This window comes from Capsicum annuum, chromosome 12 (genome assembly GCF_002878395.1).
Source record: "Capsicum annuum cultivar UCD-10X-F1 chromosome 12, UCD10Xv1.1, whole genome shotgun sequence".
NCBI classification, from domain to species: Eukaryota; Viridiplantae; Streptophyta; class Magnoliopsida; order Solanales; family Solanaceae; genus Capsicum; species Capsicum annuum.
In genome coordinates, this window is record NC_061122.1 from 148,619,624 (window position 1) to 148,635,094 (window position 15,471).

Sequence of the window (15,471 nt, forward strand, 5' to 3'; positions counted from 1 at the left end):
AGATTCAAATCTTCTAAGTGGAAACACAAATAATAGTTGGAGGGGTAGTTTTCCATAAAAGATAGGAAGAAACCCATCATTCCACGAAAGTGGTGCATATACTTTTATTTATGTATGATAGAGTAGATTGTATTTTTGTTTTTGCATAATCCATGAAATTGTATTACTATGAGGAGTGTTAATTGAAATTGATAAAGGAGAAGTGTGAAATTATCATGTTTTGAACTAAATAGGGGAATGTAGGGGACCTAAAATTTGGTCTCAGTTACCATGATTGTGTCCCGTGTCACCGCAATCACATTAGCCAAGTGTCTGGGATCACAAAACTAGGAAGGCAATCGCAGTCGAATCAACTTAAAAGACCATCTGACTGCCATTCTCCCGACACACACTCTTTTCAAATTCTCTCAAATTCTCTCTGAATTTTATCCTGGGTTAGTGTTCATTCCAATCGTTTTTCATCATCTAATTTGGTATGTTGTCTCAACTTTCTCGTTTTGATGTTGTTTTAGGCTTGGAACTTGTATTTTAGGAAAAGGCCTGCAATATTGTTTTTATTGCTAAATCAATGCTTGCTTATGATTGTTGTGGTTTTTAGTTGGTGTAGTTGGTGTACTCACTAATGGGGAAGTCTTGAGTACCCAAAGTTAGGCCTAAGACTGTTAGAATTAACATGTACACCATGTTTTTTAATGCCCCAATGAATTCTATGTTAATTTCTTCGAGTTTGAGGGTATAATCATGTATTTTATCTTTAAGTTCCTTGAACATGATGTTTATATGACTAGTTGGAACATAAATTTGGGGTTAAAATCTTGTGTTTTAGCAATGTTGCAAAAACTATCAAACATGGTCTCAGTTACCACGATCATGGTCATCATGGTTGCGATCATAAAAAATGGTCAGCAGTAGCGGCATCATGATTACGGTAAAGGTTTTGTGATCACCATAATCGAGAGCAGTTTTCTGCTAAAACAAAAAATTTTGGACATCTAATTTCCATCCCAAATCCCTCTATAACATTGCACTATGAGCTTATCTAGCTAATCTAGCATGGTCTTGGAGTGAGAATGCTACTGATGGTCTAAATTATGTTTCTTATAGGTACTTAGCCACAAAATAGGAGACTTTGAAAATACCAAATTCATGTCAGCTGAATGTCACAACCTTTACTATTCTGACCTCTCAAGGACCAAATTGCTCTCAGAAAGGGGAATTTACGTACAAGGATGATGGTCTGTATCTTGTATGGCATTGATCTAAACTTAGGCGAGATTATGATCTCAGAGTAGAGGTATTTTAAGAGCCAAGGGGGTACACTTTTTCTCTTTCCTTCCCTTATTACTGAGTCATGTAGAAGGGCAGAAGTGGAGGAATATGATGTAGATACCTGGGTGTATCCGGCACCACACATCTTTCCACTCAAAACACGAGGTGAGGATGCACCTAGGTAGAGCAAAAAGAGAAAAGTTGACTAGGGCAATTCAATAACTGAGGAGTCTAAATCTTATAGTCCTTCTTCGGTAAACCCCTTTGATGAGATCTCAGGTGACATACGAGTGATTAAGGAGCTGGTGTATAGATTTCCTTAGGGACTAGGAGAGTCCTCCACTACTCAACACTTATATGTAGCTCGATCGGATTATAAATATATTGAGAGGAATAAAAAAATTAGGAAGACACGGTTACCATATTAGAAAGATTCTATTCCGCTTTGAAAAAATGCATATGGACCTCAAGGAGTCACACAAAAATATGGTGAAGAGAGATAAGAAGAGAGATAAAATTTCTCACCAATATGTGAAAGGGGTAAAGAAAATCTTCAAGGTGCTCAAACCCAAGGAGCGGCTACCTTTGTCGAGGGTCGAGAGTGATGATGACCCCTGTTGACTGGTTAGATGTTGATGCTGGTAGATCTGATGCAGAGTCTTTAGGAGAGGCTAGTTATTAAGACAGATTCAGAGAGAATCTTTTTTCCCTTGCTTTATTGCTTATGCAGTGAGAACACTGCTATCTCTTCAATTGGGGGTGCTTGTTTCTGGATCTATATTGTTTTGATATATTTTTGGATGTTTCTGGTATTAGTTTGTTAATATTGTGGATGATTTTTATTTTGTTTTTCGATTGATATATTTGTGCACTTTGATGGTGCCCATATTTCATGGATTAGTCATTTTGTTCTTATTTTTAGATTCTTTATTTTACTCTAATTTATTTTGATTATGGTGATGTTTGTTAAGCTTTTCACTATGATAGATTGAGTGACAATATTCTTAAGAGAAAGTGTCATGATTTGGGTTTTGAGACACAAATGCAGGAGAATTCTGAGTACCTATGGCATCGAGATCACAAATGCAGGGGAAGTCTGAGTACCTATGGCATTATGAATTTGGTATTGCACATATGCCATTGGCGTAGTCTGAGTATCCGTATGGTTGGTTTTCCCATAGTAATCCAAAATTCAAGACAAAGTCTTAGGTTGTTGTCATATGTTAGCAAATTGTGTGTGGTGAAAATGCAAAACAAACAACCCCCTCCGTCCAAAAATTTTTCAAAAAAAATCAAGAGGCATCGATGTGAGCAACCTTGTAACAAAATTTTTCTTCTTTTTGTGACTCCAAAAATTTTTGAATTGTGAATATTGATAGATACTTTAATTTTTGTCTCTAGTAGGAGGGTTAGTTGATCCTTCTTGGCAAGGTCGCATGCCATGTGCGGTGAGTGATTTGTCTATATCTCATGTATACTTGTGACATCTAGAACTTTCCCCATTAGTCTTTGAAAGCTAATTTTGATTGTATTTGGTTGGAGAGATGATCTTAGGCCATCTTGGTGGCATTGGAAGCCCACTTAGCCTAAAAATCCTACTCGTGCATAGATGTTATCCCTAGCCACCCGTTTTGAGCCTTTAGACCTTTCTTTGGCAAACACATTACAAGTCGTGAGCCTTTCAACTCTTATCCCTCTTTTGAATCATGCACTCCTTAAACTTATAAATGCAACTTGAGGCTAAAATCCTAAGTTGGGGGTGGTGAAGATTGAAGGGAAAAACTTTGGACCACGAAGTGTTAGTGAATGCCTATGTGCTTAAGCATTAAAACAAATAAATAAGCAAAAAAAGGACCCTACAAAGGAAAGAATTACATGAAAGTTGTAAGAAAAAAAATGAAAGAAAATGAGTGAAACAAGGAAATTAAAGTGGGCATATTTGTAAAAGAAAAGAAGTGGTCCATAGTGAAAGGTGGATTAAATAAGTGTAACGTAGATGTTCAAGGAAGGTATAAGCCATGATTATTCCTAAATGATATCCTACCCAAACCTGAACCTATATTATAAGCTCAAAAAGACCATTTAGATCTCCAACCATTTACTTCTATTATAGTGGTGATTGAAAATAGGGGCAAACCTATGGTATGACATTTGTTAGCATAGAGAGTTTCTGTGAGGGAGAGAGTTTTGCGCTCAAATTCCTTGTTCCATATTTGGTAGCTTGGTGTGTGAAATTTTCCTTCTTGTGAGGAGGCATGTGAACAAGTTAAGAGGGGTGATTTTTCCATCTTGTGAGAAACGAGACAAAAAGGAGTATGGTATTGTTGAGGTCAAAAAGTGAGTCACTTGTCGAGTATTGGTTGTTGTTGCATTGTTGCTCTTTAAAGTCTTTTGCATCCTTAGATATTTGTTTTTATGTTGAGGGGTGAAGTAATAATAGCTTGTCCCATGTGCAAAGAGTTACTTGTGGTAGTGACTATGCTTAAGGTCAATATGATAATTAGACTAGCTATGTTGGGTATAAATGTGTATTGTTTCATAGTAACAGGTAGTATTGCTTGATGACAAGCAAAGCTTTAAGTTGGGGATGTTGATGAGTGGTGAATCTACCACTCAATTATACTCCACATTCGTGCATATTCCCATGTTTTGAATGAATAATTAGGATATAATTGTGATTATATGCACTAATATTCATATTTTGCAGGCTCCAAGAAGATAAGATGGAAAGATATGGATTGGAGCTGAAAAAGGGAACAAAAGGGAGCATAGAAGTGCAGCTGAAGACCTGGAGTAGAACATGGCCTCAGTTATCATGATTGCAGTTTGACGACCACGATCGTGGTCAGTCAAGATGGTAAAGATACCGCGATCGCATGACATTGCCCGCAATTATGGTAGGTGCAATTGTGGCAAAGCTGGTGTGATCGTGGCCTAAAGGAAAATTAGCCCAAGGGAAAAGATGTAAATGCACACATCTTTTCCCAAATTTTACCTAAAAGAAGGCTTAAACCCTATCATTCCATCAATCATTCTACAATCCCCAATTTTGGGAACTTTGTCTAGAGCCAAGCCTCCATTTTTGGAGAAAAAAATATTGTATAAATTATGGGTGAAGAATACATTGGAGGAACTTTAAAGTGAAGGATTAGCTAACTCCCATTGAAGATTTGTGGATGTTCAAAGTTGAAGTAATATTTACTTAGTATTTCATAGATCTAATCAATGGAGGTTATTGGATATATCTTTCTTGCTATTTTTATGTGTATCTAGTTCTTCCTCTTGGTCTTATGCTATATTAGGGTGAAATTATGTGTGGTTTGTGATTTATTTTTGCATTTTCTAGTTTGTGATGTTGGGTTCTATTATTTCTTGACTAAATTGATTGGGATTTGTGGGTGAAAATTCTCAAGCTCTTGAAAGACTAAAGCATCCTTGAAAGAGGGTTTAGGTGAACTTTAGGAACCTATGTCATCCTTGAAAAAGGGATGTGGGAACCAAGGCAATAATAGACAATTTATGAGCATGGTTGACTAACTTTCACTATCTTAGATATAAGGGTGATTGTGAAGTTGACTTGTGAAGTTGACTATACTTAGGGTACCATCCTAGAAATAGGGGTGGCTAATTGAGGTATTAGGTGGTTTTGATTGAAGCATTCATTTGGTACTCGAAAGGGTAAATGAGTGATACCCCTAAGGTTTTGTTGACAAACTAGCCTCAAAGATTTTCAACCTAGTCTACCACATCACCAACATTTAGAAATTTCATCAAGTCATCACACGCCCATGCATAAGTTGCCCTAGTAAAGCATAATCCCAAAATTTGTGCCTAATTGATTATACTCTAATTATTTGTAACCACAAATTTATACTAGAAAATCCAAAAAAAAAAAATCTAGTTGAGGAACCCTTAAACCCCCCCCCCCCCCTCCCATTTTTATCTTCTTGTATTCTAGGTTTGAATTTTAGTGTATGCCCATAATTTCTAGCAAATTTGATTGCCATTCACATTGTTCCTCGTGGATTTGACCCAGACTCTTGTTGGGTAATTATATTGACGACAACTGTCTTGTACTTAAATTGACGTGTAAGTTGAGCATTATCACTTGTCTCTGTATTCATTCATTTGGCCTATGTTATTAAGATATTTCTAGATGTTTTGATATTGATTTGGATGATTTTTATTTTATTTTGGGTTGTAATATTCGGGCACTCTGATGGTGCCTATATTTCATGGATTAGTTGCTTATTTTATTTTTATCTTGTTTATGATAATATCGGACAAGGCTTTCCCTATGATAGATTGAGTGACAACATTCTTAAGGGGAAATCATTGTGATTGGGTTTTGAGCCATTGATACAGGAGAAGTATGAGTACCCGTAGCATCAGAGCTATAAATGCAAGGTAAATCTAAGTACATATGGCATTTTGGATTTAGGATTGCCTTATATCAATGGTGAAGTCTGAGTAGCCATATTATTTATCCTTATGAAAGCCAAAACTTGAGATGTCAGCTTGGTTTGGTTCCATAAATAGAAATTTATGCATGAGGCAAATGCAAAGCGAACACCCCTCTCCATCCAAAAACTTTTGAAAACCAAGGGCATGGACGTGAATAATTTTGTAACAATACTTTACCTCTTTTTATGAATCTGAAGTCTTTAGCTTGTAAAAGTTGGTAAATACTCTATTTTGTCTCTAGTAGGAAGTACAATTGAGCCTCCTTGAAGATTTTGTATTCTATATATGGTGAGCGTAATTGTCTAACTCTCATGTATACTTGTTCTATCTAGAACTTGCCTCATTAGTCTTTCAAGGCTAATTGTGATTAGACATGGTTGGTGAAATGACCTTAGGCCTTCTTGTTGAACATTAGGAGCTCACTTTAGCCTAAATATCTTACCCATACATAGAATAGTATCCTTAGTTACCCATTTTGAGCCTTCAAACCTTTCTTTGTCAACCACATTACATGCCTTGAACAATTCAAAGTTTTTCCCTCTTTTGAACCCTACCCTACTTGAACTTGGAAAATGAAAATTGAGGCCAAATACCTAAGTTGGGGTGGTAAGTTGGAAGATATAACCTTGGTCCATGATAATGTAAGTAGATGCCTATGATGCTAAGCAAAGAGAGAAATTTAAAATGTGAAAAAGAATGGAATCATCAAAATAAGGAATAGCATAGAGTGTAAAAGAAATAGTCAAAAGAAAATGCCTTCAAAGAATTGGGTAAATCCAGGTAGCAAAAGTAGGCATATGTGAATTTTTGAAATAAATGAAATGGTCCATGGTCAAAAGTTGGGTTAAATAATATGATTTAGATGTTCATAAAGAGTGTAGTCATTTTGTTCCTAAATGATATTATACCCTTCCCTAAACCTATGTTACAAGCTCAAAAAGCCCTTCGAGATTTACAACCAAGTGTATTTATTGTAGTGGTGATTGAAAATAAGGGCAAGCCTGCGATATGGTACTTATTAGCATTGAGAGAGTCTTTTTGAGAGAGAATGTTTTGCACTAAAAATCCCTTGTTGCATATTAGATAATTTGGTGTGTGGAATTTCCTTTTTATGAAGTGGCATGTAAATGAATCGAGGTGGGTAAAATTGTTATTTTCCAGAAAAAGAGGCAAAAGAGTATAGTTAAGTTGCTATCAATAGGGAGTCACTACGAAAGAGTTAGCAATTGTTTCATTGTAGTTCATTAAAGTATTGTGCTTGCTTATGATGATGTTTTATGTTGAGGGGAGTCGTGAGAATAACTTTGCCCATATTTGAGAGTTATATGTGGTGTTAATCAAGTTTGAAGTCATTGTGATCATTTGATTGTATAAATGGGCTTAAAATTGCATTGTCACATTGAGTAAAAGGTAGTGTTACTTGAGGACAAGCAAAGGTTTAAGTTAGGGTGTTTTCATTGGTAAATTTACCATTTATTTACGTCTAAAATAGTACACACTACTATGATTTAATGATATGAATGAGACAATTTTTCTATTTGAAGGCACTAATTCCAATATTTTACAGGTATACAGGTGGTAAGAAGCAAATGAGTGAAATAAGCTGAAAAGGGATCAGAAGGGAAAGAAAAGAGCAAAAGCTAGAAAATTAGGAGAAGGATCTGACCCTCAGTTATCACGATCGTGGTCTGAGGGTTACGATTGCGACAAGTCAAGCTTGGTCAACTGTCAGCAATGCGATGATCTTACGGTGATTGCGGTAGCCGCGATCATGGGCGAGATCAATGATCGCGGCATAGCGGGTTTATGCTCGAGGTCAAATGTGTATTTTCTGTAGCTGACCCCAAATCCCATAAGGCAAAAACCCTTTCTTATTTGGCATTTATTAATTGGAAAATTGAATTTGTAGACTTTGTGAACCCTACTAATTTGGGCAAGAATTTTGTGTTTAAATTTTCAATTTGAGTTAGTGCAATTGAAGTTAGATTGAAGAATATTCTTGTTTGCATTTTCAATGGAAGCATTGAATGATCCTTTTGGTATATTTCTTCTCCCTAACTTCATGACTAGCTAAGTATTTATCTTGGGATTATGTTGAAAGAGGGTACAATTATGTATGGGTGGTGATGTATTAGTGTAGATTCTTGGTTGTTGATGTTTTTTTTTACTAATGCTTGCTTAATTAAGTTGGGATTTGTGGGTGAAACCCCCAATTCCCAAAAGGGATTTTATGGGTAAAAAAACCCAAATTTCAAAAGTCTCACATCATCCTTGAAGAGGGATGTGAGTATACTTTTGGATCCTATATCATCCTTGAAAGACGGATATGAGTGATAAGGCATTAGTGAACAATAGTAATATGTAGTTTATTCCCTTTTCATTGTCATAGAAATAAGGGTGGATTGAAAATTATCTAGGTCTTGGGCATCTTACTAGAAATTAGGATGCCTAATTGAGGTATTAGGTGGTTTTTGTTACCACATCCATGAGGTATCCAAAAAGGTCCATGGGTGATAATCTTAAGGTTTGGTTGACAAACTAGCATCAAGAACCGCTAGCCTACCCATATAGTCATCAACTAGAATTTACATCCAATTTTCATACACCCATGCATTATTTTCCCCTAAGAAGACATAATCCTAAGAATTTTCTCATATTGAAATCTTAGACACATTTGTTGCTTTGAATTGGTAGTTTGATTTAATTTTGGTAAAATAAATTACCAAACCAATCCCCCTATTTTAATTCATGTATTTCATTTCGTTAACACTAAGGGCATACAGTTAGATGCTATCAACACCTTTAGGGTTTGAAGACTAGATTCACTTCTCGAGAATTCGAACTCAATGTGAGTTGAGATTTATTGATAATGATTGTCCTATATCAAAACTATGGTATAGGTGAGCATGATCACTATTCCAGCAAGGCATTAAGCCCTGCTCAAAATAACTACACAGTCACTGAACAAGAGTTGTTAGCAGTAGTTTTTGCCTTTGAGAAATTTTGGTCTTATCTAATTGGGACAAAGGTAATAGTGCATACTAATCATGCAACATTGAGGTACTTGATGTCAAAAAAAGATTCAAAACCTAGGTTGATTAGGTGGGTTCTTTTCCTGCAAGAGTTTGATTTTGAGGTCAAGGTTAGAAAAGACATTAAGAATCAAGTTACAGATTACTTGTCTAGACTTAAGGAAGAAGCAATGTAGAAAGTTGAAGATGGGCTCAAAATTGAAGATAGTTTTCCGGACGAGCAGGTGTTGGTTGCTTCTCAAGATCTAATTATCTAGCAAGTGATCCAGTCCCAAAAGATCTATCCTTCCAGTAGAGAAAGAGATTTATACATGAGGTAAGGAAGTTTTCCTGGGATAAACCTTACTTATTCCAAATCTGTGCGAATAGGGTTATTCGTAGATGCATCCCTGGAGTGGAGACAATGAGCATCCTTGAGACTTATCATTCTTCACTAGTTGGGGGTAACCATAGAGGAACCCGCACAGCCCATAAGATCTTATAATGTGGGTACTACTACCCTACAGTATACAATGACACTCATGACTTTGCTTCAGACTGTGACCAATTCCATCATCAAGGCAATATCTCTAAGCGCCGTAAACTTCTTATGACCACAATTTTAGAATTGAAATTGTTTGATGTATGGGTTGTGGACTTCATGGGATCCTTTGTGACCTCCTTTGGTATGAAGTATATTTTTATGGCGGTGGATTATGTGTCAAAATAGGTGGAAGAAATTGCGCTCCCCAATATTGAAGGAAAAAGTGCCGCCGCCTTTTTGAAGAAGTATATCTTTTCTCGATTTGGCATACCACGTGCAATCATTAGTGATGGTGGGTTTCATTTCTGTAATCGCATGTTTAAGAGTCTGCTTGAGAAGTATAGAGTTAAGCATAAGGTGGTAACGCCTTACCATCCAAAGACTAGTGGACAGGTTGAGGTATCCTATAGAGAGATAAAATACATTTTGGCAAAGACTATGAATTCCAATAGGACTAATTGGTCAAGAAATCTAGACGATCCATTATGGGCCTACAAAACAACTTTAGGACTCCCACATATGTTTGTCCATATCATTTTTTGTACAGCAAGGCATGTGACTTGCCTGTTGAACTTTCAGTGGCATGATCCAGCAAAAGCAAGAATGGGTAAGATGAATAAGTTGGATGAGTTCCGACTCTAGGATTATACGAGTTCTTTTCTTTACAAAGAGAAGATAAAGTTGCATCATAATTGCAAAATTGAGAAAAGAATATTTGAGCAAGGTTACCAGGTATTGCTATATAACTCAAGACTTCACTTTTTTTCACGCAAGTTGAAGTCTAGGTGGTATGGTCCATTTACTATGGTGAGAATATTTTGATATAGTGCTTTACAACTGAATCGTAATGGTAAAGCCCAATTAAAAATGAATGGGCAAAGGGTAAAGAACTATATAGGTAACATTGATGAGGTTAAAATGGTTCTTGTAATGGACCTTGGCGAAGTCTGAGTAAACAAGGAAATTGTATCCTACCACAATGTTAAATCAAGCTTAACATAGAAGGAAAACCATGGGACTGGTTGGTGAATTCTGATTATACAACTTAGCCACATCGTTCCATGATGTTAAATCAAGCGTTACATGATAACGATCAAATTACACGTCAATTTGAGTGCAAGGCATTCACCTTCAATATATTTACCCAACTTTGGAGTCATGGTCGAATCCACGAGGAACAATATGAGTGGAAATCAAGTTAATTCTAAATAATAGATACAAGTTAAATGCGAACCAAAGTTACAAGAAAATAAAAATAGGGGAGATAGGTATCTACACTAATGTTTCTTTTTAGGTTTTTCTAGTATAAATTTGGGGCTATGAATAATTAGAGTTTTAACAGGTATGCACGGATCTTGGGATTATGCATTAATAAGGGAGTGATATGTGGGTGTTAGCAATCAACATCAATTTAGTAAGTCAAATATGGGTAGGTTTGGTTATAGAGTTTGATGCTAGTCTTTCAACAAAACACCAAACTTTCACCCATTGATTATTTTGAATACCTAATAGGTGTGTTCAACAATTGGTAACCACAACCTCAATCTAGGAATCCCTACTTCTAGGATGATACCAATGGTATATTCAACCTCACATTCGCCCTTATGTCTAAGATAGTGAAAATTTAGCAAACTACACACACAATTGTCTATCATTGCTTTGGTCTCCACATCCCTCTTTCAAGGATGATATCGATTCCTAAACTTCACCTAAAACCCTTCTTTCAAAGATTGCTTTGGGTTTTCTAGAGCATGAAGCTTTAACTCGTCATACCCATTTGGGTATTTGGGGTCTTAACCCATCAAATCCCAACCAAATTGGCATAGCAATGATAAAACCCATAAACATGAACTACTAAGTAGAAGCTAATCAATAACAACCGACACACACTTTAACCCCTATTCACACATAACCCTAAAAGGGAGATCTAGCTACACATAAGATAAATAAGCATAGATATTTCCATAATCTCCATTGAAGTAATTTATTGAATCTTGAGTGAATATTACTTTAAACTTGGTACTCCCACAAATCAATAATGGAAGTGAGCTAATCTTTCACTTAGAAACTCTCCAATATATTCTTCTCCCAAAAATTATATAATATTTTCGTCTCCAAAAATGGAGGCTATAAATTCAAGAGCTAAACCTAAAAATTGGGGAAGATGGAATATATTTTATGATGCTAGGGTTTGAGTCTTTTTGTCAAAATTGGGATTAGCCACGTGCATTTCCAATCTGGTTGCGACTGTGGGTAACTTCTAAAATCGTGGTTGAATGACTTTTCCTTGACTGTCACAATTGCGGACTGTTGACCGTAACCGCGGTACTTAAGGCCTTTTTGTTCCAAGTCTTTAGCTGCACTTTTTTTGCTCCCTTTTGATCATTTTTAGCTCCAATCCACACCTTTTGATCTCCTCAACTATATGCCTGGAAAAAGTGTATATTAGTGTATTTTATCACCAATATGTCTAATTAATTCATTCTAAACAAGGTAATATGTAAAAATATTTAGTGAGAATGAGTGGTAAAATCATCACTCATCAACACCCCCAACTTAAAGCATTTGCTTGTCCTCAAGTAACACTACCTCTTACCATGAGACAACAATTTCTATGCCCAAACTTTATACCTTAAAGCTCACAACGACTTCAACTTTAGTCGTAACCATAAGTATCCCATTGCATATAGGCTAAGCTAATTTCCAATACACCCCTCATCATAAGATGCAACATTCAAGGATACATAGGGCTTTAGAGAGCAACGAAGCAATAACAACTAATACTCTAGAGGTGGCTTCCTCTTGACCACAACTTAGCTATACTCTATTTGCCTCATTCCTCGAAAGGTGACAAAATCATCCACCACAACTTGTTTCACATGCCAATACTCACAAGAAAGAAAATTATGCACGCCAAGCTAACAAAAATGCAACAAGGAGTTTTAAGTACAAGAACTTTCCCTCACTCACAAAAGAGGTCTCTATGCAACAAGTGTCATACCATAAGCTTGCCCCTATTTTTAATCGCCACTACAAAGAAAGTAAATGGTTGTTGATCTCAAAGGAGTTTCTAAGCTTGTACCGTAGTTTTGGGTTAGGGTAGGATATCATTCAGGAACAACATGGCTACACCCTTCCTTGAACATCTATACCACACTTTTCAATCTTTCTTTTTGACTATGGGCCACTCTTCTTTGTTTTCTCTCTTTTATCATGCCTACTTTTTATGTCCTTTGTTTTCCTATTTCTTTTCTCTTTTTCTTGCAACTTTCGAGAAATTCATTACTTTTATTGGATCCTTTGTTTTTCTATTCCTTTATTTTCAACACTTAGTCACATTCAGCATTTCACTAACAATTTCGTGGCCTCACACTTTCTTCAATCAACCTTTACCACCCACAACTTAGGATTTTAGCCTCAAGTTACATTTTTAAGTTCAACGAGGGTTTGGTTCAAAAGAGGAATAAAAATAATGGATCACGGGTTGTAATGAGTTTGCCAAAGAAAGGTCCAAAGGCTTAAAGTAGGTACTAGGGATTATAATTATACATGGGTAGGCGTTTTAGGCTAGAGTAGGTTCCAAAATCACAAAGGTGGCCTAAGATCATTTCTCCAACCACATACAATCAAAATTAGCTTTGAAAGACTAATGTGACAAGTTCTAGATAACACAAGTATACAAGAGATGAATGCAAAAAAATCTCATCACACATGACACGCAAAATTTTCCAAGGGGGCTCGAATGTCCCTCCTGGGAGAGACAAAATGGGAGTATCTATTTCTATTCATAAGTCAAAATTTATGAAGCCACAAAAATAGAAAAAATTTTGTTACAACATTTCTCACGTCCATGCCCTTGATTTTTCAAAAATTTTGGATGGAGAGGGTTGTTCATTTTGCATTGGCCTGTCGCATAATTTGCTAAACTATGGCTACAACCAAAGCCTTAATCTCACATTTAGGCTCAAAACGGGCAAACTACCCATATGGCTACTCAGATTTTGCCAATGATGTACAAGGTGACCCCAAATTTACAACATACAATGCCATAAGTGCTCCGATTTCCCTTGCATTTTTTACATTTATGCAACAGCTACTCAGACTTCCCCTGCACCTATGCATCATAAACTAAACACGGTGCCTTACCCTTAAGAATATTGTCACTCAATCCATCATAGGGCAAAGCTTGTCGTGCATCATCAAAATCAAAATAAAAGCTAAAGTGAAAAGACAAAAACTGATACTAGAAGAAAAACATGCTAATTCATAAAACGTGGGCACCATTAGGGTACCTAAAACTGTAGCATCCCAAAAACAAAATAAAAATAAAAATAGTATCCAAAATGTCATCCCAAAACAGAATCAAACATAAATATCTAAGAATACATTATCAAAATAATACCAATTTGGGGGCACCCCCAACTAAAAGTATGCAGTGTCCACACTGCATGTCCAAGTTAGCAAGAGTAGAAGGGGTCTCCCTAAATATGCATTAAGAGTTATCATCTCCCATTGACTCTGAACCATCACCCTCAATATTATCAATAGACCAATCAGCAAGGGCCTCGTTCTCACTGTCCATCCTAGGTGAAGGTAGTAGATGGTTGGGCTTGAGCACCTTGAAGATTCCATTCATCCCCTTCCACAGCTTCTTGAAGAATTTTTCTCACTTCTTTTCTCTCTTTACCATTTTCTCATGTGAATCCATGAGGTCTCTGTATGATATAGCTAAGGCTAAATAAGCTCTCTCTAAATGGGCAACAGTGACTCTCTGCTTCTCTTGTTCCTCTCTGTATTTCTCATAGTCTAATTGAGCTATGTACTAGTGATGAGAGGTGGAAGACTCTCCCGGTCCCTGAGGCAGTCTGGAAAGTAGTTTTCTGACCACCCATATCTGACCTAATATGTCATCGAAGGGGCTGACTAATGAAGGACTACAAGAGTCTGTGTCCTCTTGGGTCGATTTGCCAGAGTCTGACTTCCTTTTTTTGCTCTAGCCTAGGGCACCCTTACCTATAAATTTGAGTGGAAATATATGTGGGCCTAGGAGAACCCAGGTATCTGTAGCATACTCCTCCACCAGTGCCCTCTTGCATAGCTCTATGATAAAGGAAGGGAGGAGAAGATGTGTACCTCTATGATTTCTTATGTACCTCCATTCTGAATGCATAATATTGCCCATATTTAGAGAGATGCCAAAGAGAAGACAAGTTACCATCTGAGATTGCAAGTCTATAACAATGGTCATATGAGTACATAGTGATACTTAGATACAGATAATATTCAGCCAAAGTTTGGACTCAGCTATAAAGTCATTCATCAGAATGTCCCTTTTGGTAGTGGCCCAAGGAATATCTTTTCCAAGACATAAAATATTTGCCATCCAGGTCCCTGGCTCACATGATTTTGGATAGAACTGCTCCATGTCAGAATTTGGGAGTCCATACACCTCGTTGATCTGCTCTGTCCCAAAGTTCACTTACTTTCTCCAAATTATCATCACTGGGTTTGTGAGAAAAACTAAATTTAAGTTAGCATAGAATTCACACACCCAATGCTCATTAGCAACACAGGGTTCTAAGGAAAAGAATACCCATCCAGTCTGAGTGAGTCTGGCATGAAAGCTTAGAACTTTTCCTCTACTTTGTCCAAGCTGATACCCTTTTCAGGGAGTAACTTAGTCCTATGCAAATCAACATTGTAGAAATTCTGACATTCTGGGTTATGAATCTAGTGTATTCAAACCCCTCCATCTCTGAGGTTTAGATCCTGTAACAATGCACTTAGGCCATCATTAGTACTATCACACCCAAAAAATGCTAGATCAAACAAATAAATGCATGCGATAGTATTATAGAAGGTTTTTGGGGCTAGAAATGAATGTGCAGAATATTTCAGTTCCTGCAGACACTGCCCTCAGGTATGGCGATTGCAAAATAGTGATAGTGACCACAGTGAAATGATCATGGTCATCGGGACCGCAATTGTGGTACCTAATACCGTAGTCTGCAATTCTGTACTTTCGTTAGAACATACAATTTTATCCCCATAGTCGTGTTCTACTAGGCACGTAAGCATTAAGACTAAGTGACTCACGCCTAGTTATCATGATTATACCCCCAAACTCAAAGAATTTAACATGTAATCATATGGGTATTGAATCAAACACAAGGTGTACACACT